At 46.8% G+C, this 12,535-nt stretch overlaps 1 protein-coding gene across 2 annotated transcripts in view; it reads left to right on the top strand.

The window, feature by feature from the left end:
• Positions 1-12,535, top strand: part of KIAA0825 (KIAA0825 ortholog) — a 2,097,552-nt gene that overhangs the window by 1,807,632 nt on the left and 277,385 nt on the right. The gene's annotated exons all lie outside the window — the stretch shown is intronic.

The raw sequence follows: 12,535 nt of genomic DNA, 5'->3' as shown, positions 1-12,535 counted from the left end.
GGCGGCGGTTGCCGCTTTCCCTCCTTGGCCGTGCCGCCCTGTTTAAAATGATGTCTCTTCCCTGTTTCCTCTATGCCCTGCAGAATACCCTTGACTTGGTCCCGGCCAGTTATTTCCGTGAGGTCGAAAGCCACCAGCGCGCGCTATTGTGGGAAGGGCGCCCGCGCATAGCGATTGCTAAGTTGACGCTTCCGTGGTACGACGGGGGTATCGCGCTTCCAGACATTCGACGTTATTATTGGGCCACTCAGTTGAGCGCGATTAACCATGGTGTCTATGATCCGGCGCTGAGCCCCGGCTACGCCATGGACCGATGGTTGCTGCGTGGGGGTAATTACCACAGAGCGTTGTACTCGAAGTCGTCGGACTTAACCCTTACGGGGCCCACCAGGGTGGCCGTGCATGTATGGAAGGTGGCGATGGATTCACTGGGCTGGAAGGGTAAGCTTACCCTTGCCACCCCTCTGTTTGACTCCGATATTCTGGGAAAGCTCTGGCATACAAAAGGGTTTGAGAAATGGGACCTGATCGGTATATCCAGGGTTGGAGACCTTTTGGTTAAGGGTAGGGTAAAGTCATTCGAGGAGCTGCAGAAGGAATATGAGCTGGGGAGCACGGAGTTCTTCCGATACGCTCAAGTGTGCCACGCCTTGCGGTCAGTCCTTGTAGAGGGGGAGAAGGTGCCTGAGTCCTCTCCGTTAGAGGACCGGATCCTGGATGGCCATATGCCAGAGCGTACAATCTCGCTCATTTATAAGAAACTAATTAATGTTCGGGCGGATCTTCTTCTAGGGTTGCGCGATCAATGGACCTGGGATGGCCTCGAACTAGATGATGAGGATTGGCAGTATGCAGTTTCTTCCCCCAAAGAGGTCGCGATCCCCGCGCGCCTGCGTGCAGCTTAAAATACTCCATAGGGTCTACGTGACGGGGCCCAGGCTGGTTCATATGGGTTTCTCTGAGGAGGGCTTATGTAAGAGAGGCTGTGGTATGGTGGGCACCTTCCTACATATTATTTGGGAATGCGGTGCGATTATGGAGTTTTGGAAGCGAATCCACGATGTGATGGGGGAGGTGACAGGCATCGTCATGCAGCCGGAGGCGCGGTGTTGTCTCCTGAATGTTTGGGGTCCTACTGACCACGACGCGGCACAGACTCAGTGGGTGACCCTAGGGAACATGGTAGCCAAGCGCGACATCGCTCGCCTGTGGGGCTCTACTAGGCCTCCTACATTGACAGTGTGGATGGAAAACATGGACTGGAGCATGTTCAGGGAGAAGACAGTGTATTGTGCTCGAGGGCGCCCTCGGAAATGGCACTCTGTATGGGCGCGATGGAACCAGTACAGAGGGGGCATATGCCTGTCCCCAGACCCGGACCCGCCTGAGGAGCAGCTCTCCCCTTAGCTTTCTTTCCGGCTTTGTACTCCTTGCTGGTATGTGTTTGTCTTCTTGAGTCTCTGACTTCCCCTCCTTTCCCTTACTATAGACCTGTTTCTGATGGACGAAATGGGGCTCGCTCCCCCTGATGGGAACCCTTTTTGTGCTTTCAGTACTTATCGCCTTGCTTGTGTTTAGGTTTGGGTTTGTGTTTATTTAAAACAGAACCTTTGATTCTCCTGTCAGTGAAATGTGGACGCTCACATGTGCTGTGTTTCTAAAGCTGCCGTGCCTCCGGGTTGTCGGCTGAATAGCTGTGTCACTGATTTAAAAGAATAAAGGTTTTTGGAAAAAAAAAAAATTATATTTATAAACATAAATCTAGGGAAATTAAATCTAAAAAAAAAGCTATAACTGAAAACAGTCGAAGCACTCCCACAGATTGCTAGGTAATTAAGGAACCAGATTCCAAGATTCCGTGGAATAAAAAAAAAAATACAAGTTTCATCAGAGCGATTGCAAAATACATTTATTAACAACCATCTTCTCTACTGATGTGAGTTAGTCAGTGTCACATGGAAGCTTGGAGTGCACAATTAGCCCAAGTCATGCAGAGCATCCAAGAATTCAATATCTCAAAGAGCTGGTAGATACTTAATAAGCAACTAAATAAACACTGTCAAAAAATACCATGAGATGAAACCTTATGACAAATGAAGCACCTGACAGGTAGCTGTTTTCAAAGCACCAACCTACTGCCTTTATTTTGAAGGGAAATAACTCAACCCCTATCCCTGATCACTGAATACTCACATACTCGTTTGCACCTAGATGACACTTGTGCTCGTTAAACAGTGGGCTGTCAGCTACCAGATGCAAGGACAACAGGCACCCTCATTCAGATAGGTCTAATGCCCCCATTCCAACTGCCCTCTTTTCTCATTTCAAGCCACCCAGTGTTTTGGTACACGAGCTTGGATTAGCTAGGAAGATGTGGAGGTACAAAGCTTCAAAGTTCTCTTGTCTCTGTGATGCCCACGCCTCCAGCATGTGTATCAGACATCCGTAATGGTGCACTGTATAGGCGAGGCCAAAGACCAACAAGTTGAAAGTCTTCTCTCTCACTTTGTCACTTAAAAACTTTCATTCCCTCCTAGCCTTGGGAGGTAAATGACTACTAAATCTAACAAAAAGGGGGAGCAGAGAATGCTATTACAAAATTATAGCAGGTGCTGTGTGCTGCGAGCGCTGTCTGGTCCCTTTAGTAATAATTAACGTGCGGAGGCAAATCATATATCTATGCATCCATGTAGGGGGTTCCCTCACTTGCATGGGGGCATGTCTACCCATATGAGGGAATCTGCTGCTTCACAGTACATCGTCCACTAGGCGGCATGTGGAGGCCTGTCAGCATCTTCCTAGAAGATCAATGAATATAGAGCACCCAAGAGTGTGCTCTCTTCATGGAAGGGTGTATAGAAGCTTAATATGTCAAACAGTCCCTATTCAGAGCTCTCGTGCAAGGCCATCTTAACAGCATTATAGGCCCCCGGGCAAAGCGGTGCACTGAACCCTGCCTACACAACCACTCACAGGAATAAAAATGTTTAACGGAAAATTGGTGTTAAATTCTGGTCTGCATGGGGCCCCTGTGCTTGTGGGGCCCCTGGGCAACTGCCCAGCGTGCCCATGCGTGACAACTGCACTGCCTTGGTGTAGTCATTGGTCAAATGCAAATCAAGTTGCACCTGTACACATCCAGATAGGTGTGGCTACAGTCATGTTGCCTATATATACGCTCTTACACCCAGGCACGGGCCTCTGAGGGGACATTGAGAAGCTAGAAAAGGTTGCGCAAAGCTAGAAACTATGCCTTTCCTAATGTGGATCTCCATGAAACCCTAAAAGGTGATGGAGTTATGCCTTCGCACCTAAATAAGGCGGTATGTTCGATGGCCACCATTTCAGGGTGTGCTCACGAGAGCAAGTGCACAGCTGTGCCTGCCCACCAGACTAAAAACCCTGTATCAGATGTCAGCTGTCTCATCTCAAATGCTCTAGCTACATGCCCTTTTTACTGGCAAACTTTGCAAAATCTCACCGCTTACGCCATTTGTAAGGCATAAAGGAAAATGCAAGCCTAGCAATTTCGTGAGTTGTTTTATACTTTGAATATTTTGTCAATGAAACGTTTTGAAAACTTTTAGAGAATTCAACACGTTTCACCAAGCAGTGGCAGTAATTTCACTGCTGAGCAACACTCCTAAATGGCTATTGATAATAGCATTACACAACAACTTTTAGGATATCTTCAGAACTAACCTCCAAGAAATCTCTCCATGCTGGCATTGGCCACAGGCCATACGAAATTATATATATATATATATATATATCTATATATATCCCAAAACCGATGAGACGTTTGAAGATGGCAATGAAGGTGCCTCAGCTCCAAAAACCACACGGACCTCCAGTTAAGTGCTATTTTAATTTTGCTGGCAGTGTCGTCTTGACGTTTCGGCTCCGGAGAGCCTTGCTCACATGATATATATATATATATCTTTAACTTGTAGCGCATCCGATGAGAAAGACGAGTGCAGACCTTCTATTGTGCAAATTTATTTATTATTTAGTCCTGTGCCATTACGCGTTTCGGCCGTGCAAGCGGCCTTGATCACATGTATCATATATATATAGGTTGTGCAACTTACCATGCAATTTTGTGAATGAAGCAGAGTTATTTGTACCATGAAATGTGGATTTCTGCTTCTGTAGTCCGTGAACTCACACATTCGGCTAGTGCTCATATGTATACCTCTGTGAGGGTCAGAAACACTTCTCAGTTGTTTGTCATTATGAAGACATCCAACCGACCAAAGAGACTGAAGTGCAAACTATTGCAGAATGTCAGTGTAACTAATCTGCCATTCATTGTTGTTGGGAATCTGCCTTTTCTGTGCGGTCACCCCTGATTTTTCGCCTTTAAATAGACCCTATATGTTTGCTGCTGTTAGAACTATGTGCACTTTACCCCTGCTAACCAGTAGTGAAGTGTCTTTGGTCTCCCTTAAAACAGGGTTGAATTGGCACTCTCCTCATTGGCATATTTAACTTTCCAATAAGTCTCTAGTATATGGTACAAAGTGTACCCAGGGCCTGGAAGTGAAATGCCGCTAGTGGACTGTAGCACCTAATGTTCCTTTCACTACAGTGGCAGGGCAAACATTGCTTCAGACCTACTATTGTAGCCTAAATGTAGCAGTGTAAAAACTTTAATTTGACCTGTCGAAGTAAACCCTTTTGACAAGTCAAAGTCTTCCTTTTCAACATTAAGAAGTCATCCTTGTGTAGACCTTGTAGCCCACAAGGCAGTGTGCATCGTATTTTAAAGGAGTTTGTCCCTATCTCTTTAGATGACTCTGCTTTTGCTCTCAGCACATGCAAATCAGGGTCCTGGGATGATCCATGCCCCTTCCACATCCTTGTTTCCAACAGAACAGCAATCAATTCCCCCCCCCCCCCCCAAAAAAAAAACAGCTGTTAAACATATCTATTCTGACAGCCACAGTCCCCAGTTGTTCGAAACCGGACCAATTTATTCCCCTGTTAAAAAAACCATCAGCCGACAAAACCAATTTGTCCAACTTCCTAACAATCTCTTTGCTGCTGGCATTTGCAAAGATACTGCAGAAACGTTTTAACCGGCAACTCTTGAGTTATATGGACAAGCATAAGTTGTTTCATCCCTCCCAGTCGTGCTTTCACCCTGGCTTTACCGCTGAGACTACTTTCCTGGATGTTGCTGACTCTATTAAGCTAGCGGTGGATCAGAGGGATCAGGTGGCCCTGGTTCTCCTTGATCTATTCGCAGCTTTTGATAATCTCTCACACTATTCTTTTGCAGCGTTCGGGCAACATCGGTGTTGAAGATCCTGCATTGGGATGGTTTTGCTGTTTCCTGATAGGCAGACATCAATATGTTTGGATGGCTCCATTTTCCTCCTAACAAAATCTCCTGAGCTTTGGGGCGCGTCAAGGGTCCGCCTTGAGCACCACACTATTCAATATTTATATGACTGCACTTGTGACCGTTGTAGAATAATTTGGCTCACAAATAGTTTCATATGCCGATGATACACAGCTCCTCCTCACCTGTGATAAAGCGTTTCCTAATGCATTGAGAAATTTCAAAGCTTGCATCTCGGCAGTATTTTCATGGTTGCGTGCCAACAACCTTCAATGTATTGCTGGGAAAACAGAAATTCTACTTTTTGTAATACCTCCTCATAATTGGGACAGCTAGTCGAGTGGGATCCTGCCTTCACCAGCCCCTGATGCAGTGGTACGCAATCATGGGGTGTAATTTAATAGCTGTGCCACCCTTTGCCCCCAAGATGGCCAATGTGGTGGGCTCCTGTTTCAGACTACTAAAAAGCATTAAAAAGTTTCTCTACCTTCTTCCTCTTGCACAAAAGAAAACTGTGATTTAGGCCTTGGTCACCTCAAGGTTGGATTATGCCAACACACGCTTTCGGGGCCTGCCAGCTTTCCTCCTGAAGAGATTGCAGCTGGGAAGAATGCTGCAGCACAACTTTTGCTGAAACTTTCTAGTAGGACTCATATCCTCCTGCTTCTGAAAGAACTTCCTTGGCTTCCGATAAAAGAGCGGGTGAGGTTTAATGGTCTAGTCCTCACACATAGAGCTTTTTATCAATCTTACCCTCAGTACCTGTCAAAAAGAATTATCCATTATCATCCCTCCAGATGACTTCTTCCTCTTGTTCTCTGTTGGTGGTGGTTCCAAAACCAAAAGGGAAAAATGGTTCAGTAACTCCTGTTCCTACCTTGCAGCTAGGTATTGGAACCCCCTAATGCAGCAGCTTCGAGCCACAGTGGATATTCAGACTTTTAAGTGTCGTCTTACAACCTTGCTCTTTGTACTTGTATTCTGATCCTAGACCAGCCAGGATCTTATCCTGATATTAGCACCAGTACATTCACTGAGTTGCTGTTGCACTTTATGAATCCCAGAGATAGATAGACATTTAGAAATTAAATGTTAAAATGTCCTTACAGTGACTAGCACCCAAAAGCTAATTTTTCCTGTGGCAGGCCTAGCTGTCATATACAGAAAATTAGAGTACAGATTAAAATCCTCATGTTTTATCTAGCGAATAGGACCTGCTAGAAAAACAATTAAACAACTATTTTAATAGTTAATAAAAATCCAATTCAATTGTGAAGTTAGATTTGTAAAAAATTATAAGGAAAAGTATCTTTTCGAAAGTTACCTTTTCCGTACCGGAGGTTCCTGGTGCCTAATTTGAAATTGGCTGTCCAGCATCTCATAGCCAGTAATTACCCTTGAATAGGTGTGAAATGCCTCTGAGTAACAAACAGTACGCCGACTTGAATGGGCAGAGATGACTCTTTCGAAGTCCAAATAATAAGCAGGGTGGGGCCTATGGGCATCCTTTTCAAAACTACAGAGTCACACCCTGCTAGACTGGTCTGCTGGGTTCACATATAACATGTGGGGCACACTTAAAAAGGGAAAGAACAAGCTGCCAAGACAGGTTTTGTGGATACTCTGTCTAGTTGCTGAAGGACTCTGCTTTTGTTCTACCAGACTTCTGTCTCTGGGTTTACATATAACCCTTGAAAGGGAAGGTAACAGGACAAGACAATTCTTTGAGTTTACTTTCCGGGTGATGAAGGACTCCGCTTTTGTCCTACCAGACTTCTGTCTCTGCATTTATGCTAGGTACAGTGGCTACCTCAAACTGGATGTTAGATGTGGGTCGACGCTAGGTTTCCGAAAGTACACTCCCCACACACACCCCAGCCCTCACAGCCAAAGTTGAATGTGGCTGAAGACTTTCATCATCTTAAAAATGCCCAAAGGAGATAGGTTTGGCCCCACCAACGTTTACCCCATTGGTTAGGGCATGCCCAGTAGCCTTTCCCACCCACTAGCTAATGTGGGGCATAAATGTGACTCCTCATACTTCAAAATATTTCCTGGACATGTGGAAGATAAGAAGAGGAATGGATCTGCTCTGTTTTGTACCCAGGACACAGAAGTGGATTCCAAAGGCCCTAAAGGCTGAAGCTATCTTGAGCTACTAGAGGCCTCTTCCTGGAAGTACCCAGCTGTCCAGTTGCACCTAAAACTGGACTGTTCCTGTTGTTGGTCTCGGCCTGACACACTGAGAGCCTGTTAGGGCATCCCCTGAGGTCCTGGGGGTGCTTTATATATTTATTTATTTGAAATGTTTTATATAGCGCTGGCTAGACCCTGAGGTATCAGAGTGCTTTACATGAGGACAAGTGAGTTACAAGTTACAAATTACATCAGTTACAGGGTTACACAGTACAACGACATATAAAAAACAATGTTAGACGGTCGGAGGGAGGAGAGGAAAGGAGACACAGCGGAGAGATGAGGAAAACAATGTCCAATGTCTGGCTGGGTAGGTGACGGCCGAGGGGGTGAACTGTCATGATTCGGGGGCGGCATCGCAACTCCGAGTGCGGCGGACTCCAAATCCCAGAAGCCCCCGTCGATTCCCGCCAGGAGAAGACTTACGTAACTTGGGACGCGCATAAAGGGCGCGTCGACCCGGAAGGCGGGGCCAATGATTCCAGTGTTCAGTTCCGACTCAACGGCCCCCTCGAGCAGACCCTTGTACCTTTTGCTGCATCCTTGTTTCCCGCCATTACTGACCCGCCGAAGACCCGACGTGAAGAGGAGGTGAGCCAACGCCCGTTGCTTCCCCTCACATCGTCCGCGCTTCATGCGGCGGTGCTTCCGTCCTGTTTCAGCCTCATCCCTACTCCCGGTAGGCTTACCGGCTTGACAGGCGCTCCTCCGCCCTGGGAGTTTCTGGCGTTGAGTGGCAGCGCCTCCAGTCCATGCAGTCGCATCAGCGCTCCTCCCCCCTGGGAGTTTCTGGCATTGAGTGGCAGCGCCTCCATTCCTTGCAGTCGCATCAGCGCTCCTCCGCCCTGGGAATTTCTGGCGTTGAGTGGCAGCGCCTCCATTCCCTTCGGTCTCATCAGCGCTCCTCCGCCTTGGGAGGTCTGGCGTTGAGTAGCAGCGCCTCCATTCCTTGCAGTCGCATCAGCGCTCCTCCGCCCTGGGAGTGTCTGGCGTTGAGTAGCAGCGCCTCCATTCCCTGCAGTATCATCAGCGCTCCTCCGCTCCGAGAGGGAACCCGGCATCGCCTGCATCAGCGACCACCAGCTTCGCTGGTGTATCAGAGCTCTCTCTCCGCTTTCGCTTCCCGTGGAGCAACGAGGATGAGGCGGAAGAGGGCGTTCCAACGACATCCCGTCCACAGCTCTTTGGCCGGTTGGCTCCTCAGGCGGCGTGGGGTCACACTCTGGTCGTCTCCACGTGCCTGAACAGGGCTTGAACTTGCGGAGAACATCCAGGCCCTACGCACGCCTTCCAGAACCATCGCGGACACCCCGACCTGGGAAGGAAGGAGTACCAGGTAGGGGGAAGGAGACGGCGAGTCGAGGTTGGACTCTATGGAAGAGGGGAGAGCCTTGGCTAAATCCTTCTCCTTCTTTCTTGCAGGTCTCTCACCCCGCTGTTCCTTCCTTTCCTTCCCTCATCCACATATCTTCGCGTCCGAGGGTATTACACGTACACCGGACCGGGGACGGATGGGCGGGGGACCCACACATAGCATCGACGTCATCCTGAGGAGAGTTCCCTAAGGGACCGTGACAGAACCAAAGCCAATCTCCTCTATAGCTGTCTAGGCAGCTCCACCGGGCATCAGCCATATTGCTCGGTGTCCGCAGTCAGGGTAATAATCACGGTTCCTCTGAAGATTTCGAGTTTAAACACAGGAGATTGGAGAGATGAGAACCGCTGTCCGATCTAACCCCAGGTTATCCCCTGGGAGGGAGGGCTTTAGAAGTGTACTTCTGTTGTAAAATCTTTGACCAGGACGAACCTGCATGGTGTATCCAAGCCGTGCTCTATTGCATTCAGCCTGAAATTACACCTAGTTTTCCGGTCTTCTCGGACCATTGATTATCATTGGCTCATAGTGCTTTTAAGTGCTATTCTACTTGAAACTTTAAAAATGTATATCTCCTGTTCCCTTAATTGGATATTCGTCATTTTGTTTATTAAATTTGACTCTATTTTTCTAATTCGGTTTGGATTTTCTTTTTTTTCTAATTTTGACTTTATTACTATTTTGGTACTGCATAAAAACACATTGGCCTAAGTCAAGCCTATGTGCTGTGTGTCATTGCTACCAGGGGGTTGAGTGCTAGTAAATTTAGTGCCTTTGAGGGCTCACACTGACAAGGGTTGTGGTTATTCCTTTCAGGTGGGAAGACGTCCACTCCAAATAATAATCCAGTTTCTTAAAATTCTCATACCCAGATGACACAGCGATGTGAACAAAGGAGTTTGTAGCGGTGAAAAGGAGTTGCCAAGTGAGGGGCTAAAGCATGTGTTCTGTTTGTGTTAGAACTGCTGCTTTCAGATTACCAACTAGGTTTGTGGCCATGGTTTGTGGAGATGTGCATCCTAATTGTGTGTGCCAGAAGTAGACTAAAGCCTTACAATCAAAGAGAAAAAACAGCGGTTTCTAATGCTTAAGCTAACTCTCCAGGTTAACGTATGTGCTAAGAAGAGAACATAGGGCCAGATTATGATCGTGCCGGATGGGATACTCTGTCACAAACTTTACGGATATCCTGTACGCCGTATTACAAGTTACATTGTATCCTATAAAACCTGTAATACTGAGGATGGGATATCCGTCACATTTGAGACGGAGTATCCCATGCGCCAAGATTGTAATCAGATCCATAGTAGTAACACATACCACTGGTCCACTAGCCCCTTCCAATCGTTGAGCACACTGAAGGCGTTCTTGAGTAGGTGCTTGCAGTGTGAACCTTCAGATACAGTGATAGTGCACATTCTTGCATGCTGTTGTTATCTTTGCAGGTGCACCCATTGCCTGCTGTTGGAGGGTGTTAGTGGCCACCCCAGGGAGATGTTAAGTTATGTTCCCACCCCATCTAATACAGTACTTGAGGGAGGGTCCTTGGGATCTTATATGCTCTTTTATAAAGAACACCCTTGAGGGGCCACTAACTATGTGCCACTTCCTAGATGGTCCAAAGTTAGTGTGTTCACTGAGCACCATTTTTGTTTCTATATCTGTGGCCTTTTCTATTATAAGATAGTGTTCAGGGGTGCAGAATGGGTGCAAATTACCCCTAAATTTCTAAGGCACTTCAGTAAAAAACAAAATGTCATTGTGAAGCATAGGTACTCTCTTGTACATGGTCTCATAGAAAGCTATTATATAAAAGAGGATTCTGGCAGCTGTTATCCCTTGCTGAAAGGCACACTGGGTGGTTGTAACCACATTTGATTGTATCATGGCATGGTACCACAGTTCCTGTAGAGGCATTTACCACTCTCCCAAAGTCCAAAGGAAATATCTGAAAAGCTGCTGACACAAGACCCAAGATGCTTTTTATATGTTCTTGAAGCCTGTTCCATGATGTCTTTCCTCATTATTTACTTGTTTGTTCAGGAGGAGAACCCAGCAAATGAGGAAGAAATTGGTGAAGGGTGCATCATCCTATGTGATATAAAATTGTACATGAGTAAATATCCAAAAGGGAATGCTTTCCACCTCGAGGGTTAACAAGGAAGTCAACTCAAGATGTTCTCATCTGTCATGTCAATCAGACTCTTCCTTGCTTTTGATACTTACCCATGTTCAGTTGTTATATATACAGGATCACAGAAGATGCAAGCAGTCTGCTGGGAAAAGTGCAAAATCGGTTACTTGTGCAAACTGAAAGAGTACATTTTTGAAAACAGGATGTAATAATGATAGATTCTGGAAGTGTAGTTGTAGTTCCTAGATACCTTCCTCAAAAGTCACTTGTTTGAAAGGGTACATATACATCTATTCCTTAGATTGGTTCACTTTACTGAATGATGTTATAGTATTGAGGGATTTATATAGTGCTTGCTACCTCTAGGTGGTGTTCTTAGCCAGTTCCCCACAAAGGTAGCATGCAACACCATGTGGGGTGTGTGGTTGGAAGAATGTTGTCTTCGTGCTGAGTGTATGTAGGACGTTTTTGTGTTTCTCTGCATGATTGACCAGAGAAGTGTCCTTTCCTTATCCTGTCTTGGACCCAGTTCTTAGTGGTGTAATGTATAATTGGTGTAAGCGATAGAAGCACACATTTAATTATGTTAGCTGGTGGCACCCATTGGCTTTACAGATCCTTAATAATTGTAAATTTCCATCTGGTCACTTTCTTAAATTATGGTGGTGCAGCAGGTTAAAACAGTTATATGAGGGAGGAAGGTGGGAGATCCACCTGGATGACGCACATTATTGCCATGTCTGATAAAGAGCAGGCTAAGGTCCAGGACCTTAACTGCCCTTATCTTCACCATAGCAAAAGATACTACCTCCTCCGTAGGAGGAGAGACCATGCCAGTATCTGGGGATGTCTCCAGTCCACTGGCGTCTGCCAATTCCTCACACCAGTACATGTTTGGGTCTAAGGGCTGGTATTTCTATGGGTCAAGTGGCCTCTCCCAAACTTCCTCAAGTCCTAGTCCATTGGAATATGGGTCAAGCTCCGGTCTGGAGGGCAAGGTTTTAGTCAACGAGGGAGTTGGCGCCGGTCAACGCCCCTCCGGCTCTATGACAGAATCAGGTATGAGAAAGGAGACAAGAGCATCGACTTCGGAACCAGCATCAGGGAAGGTCGAGGTGGTACGACCAGCTCTGGTCTGGACCCATCCATGGAACCAAGAAGGTCAACTGGTGCAGGGGTGGACCTGCCGGCAGGGAACCAGTAGGAGTCTCTCCCGAACCTTAGGGGCCCCAAGTTGCACCAGCGGGGACGGGCCAGCAAAATATGAGGTACATGACTTCATAAAATTTGCAGAGTTTAGCGGGAGTCACTCCGGCTCCCAGAAACTCAGGGAGGCACGGAACCTTTCAGCAAGGCCCAGTCGCAGGCTCAACTGCAGTCCAGGCCTTGGATGACAACATTCCCTTGTCTCGTTGGATGACTTCGACAGACGGCGAGAAGTCGATGACCTCTTTGACTTCCTTTCGGCCGGAATCGAGGCCAT

Source organism: Triturus cristatus, chromosome 2_1, assembly GCF_964204655.1.
Source record: "Triturus cristatus chromosome 2_1, aTriCri1.1, whole genome shotgun sequence".
Taxonomy (NCBI): Eukaryota; Metazoa; Chordata; class Amphibia; order Caudata; family Salamandridae; genus Triturus; species Triturus cristatus.
This window is presented reverse-complemented; position numbering and strand designations above follow the sequence as displayed.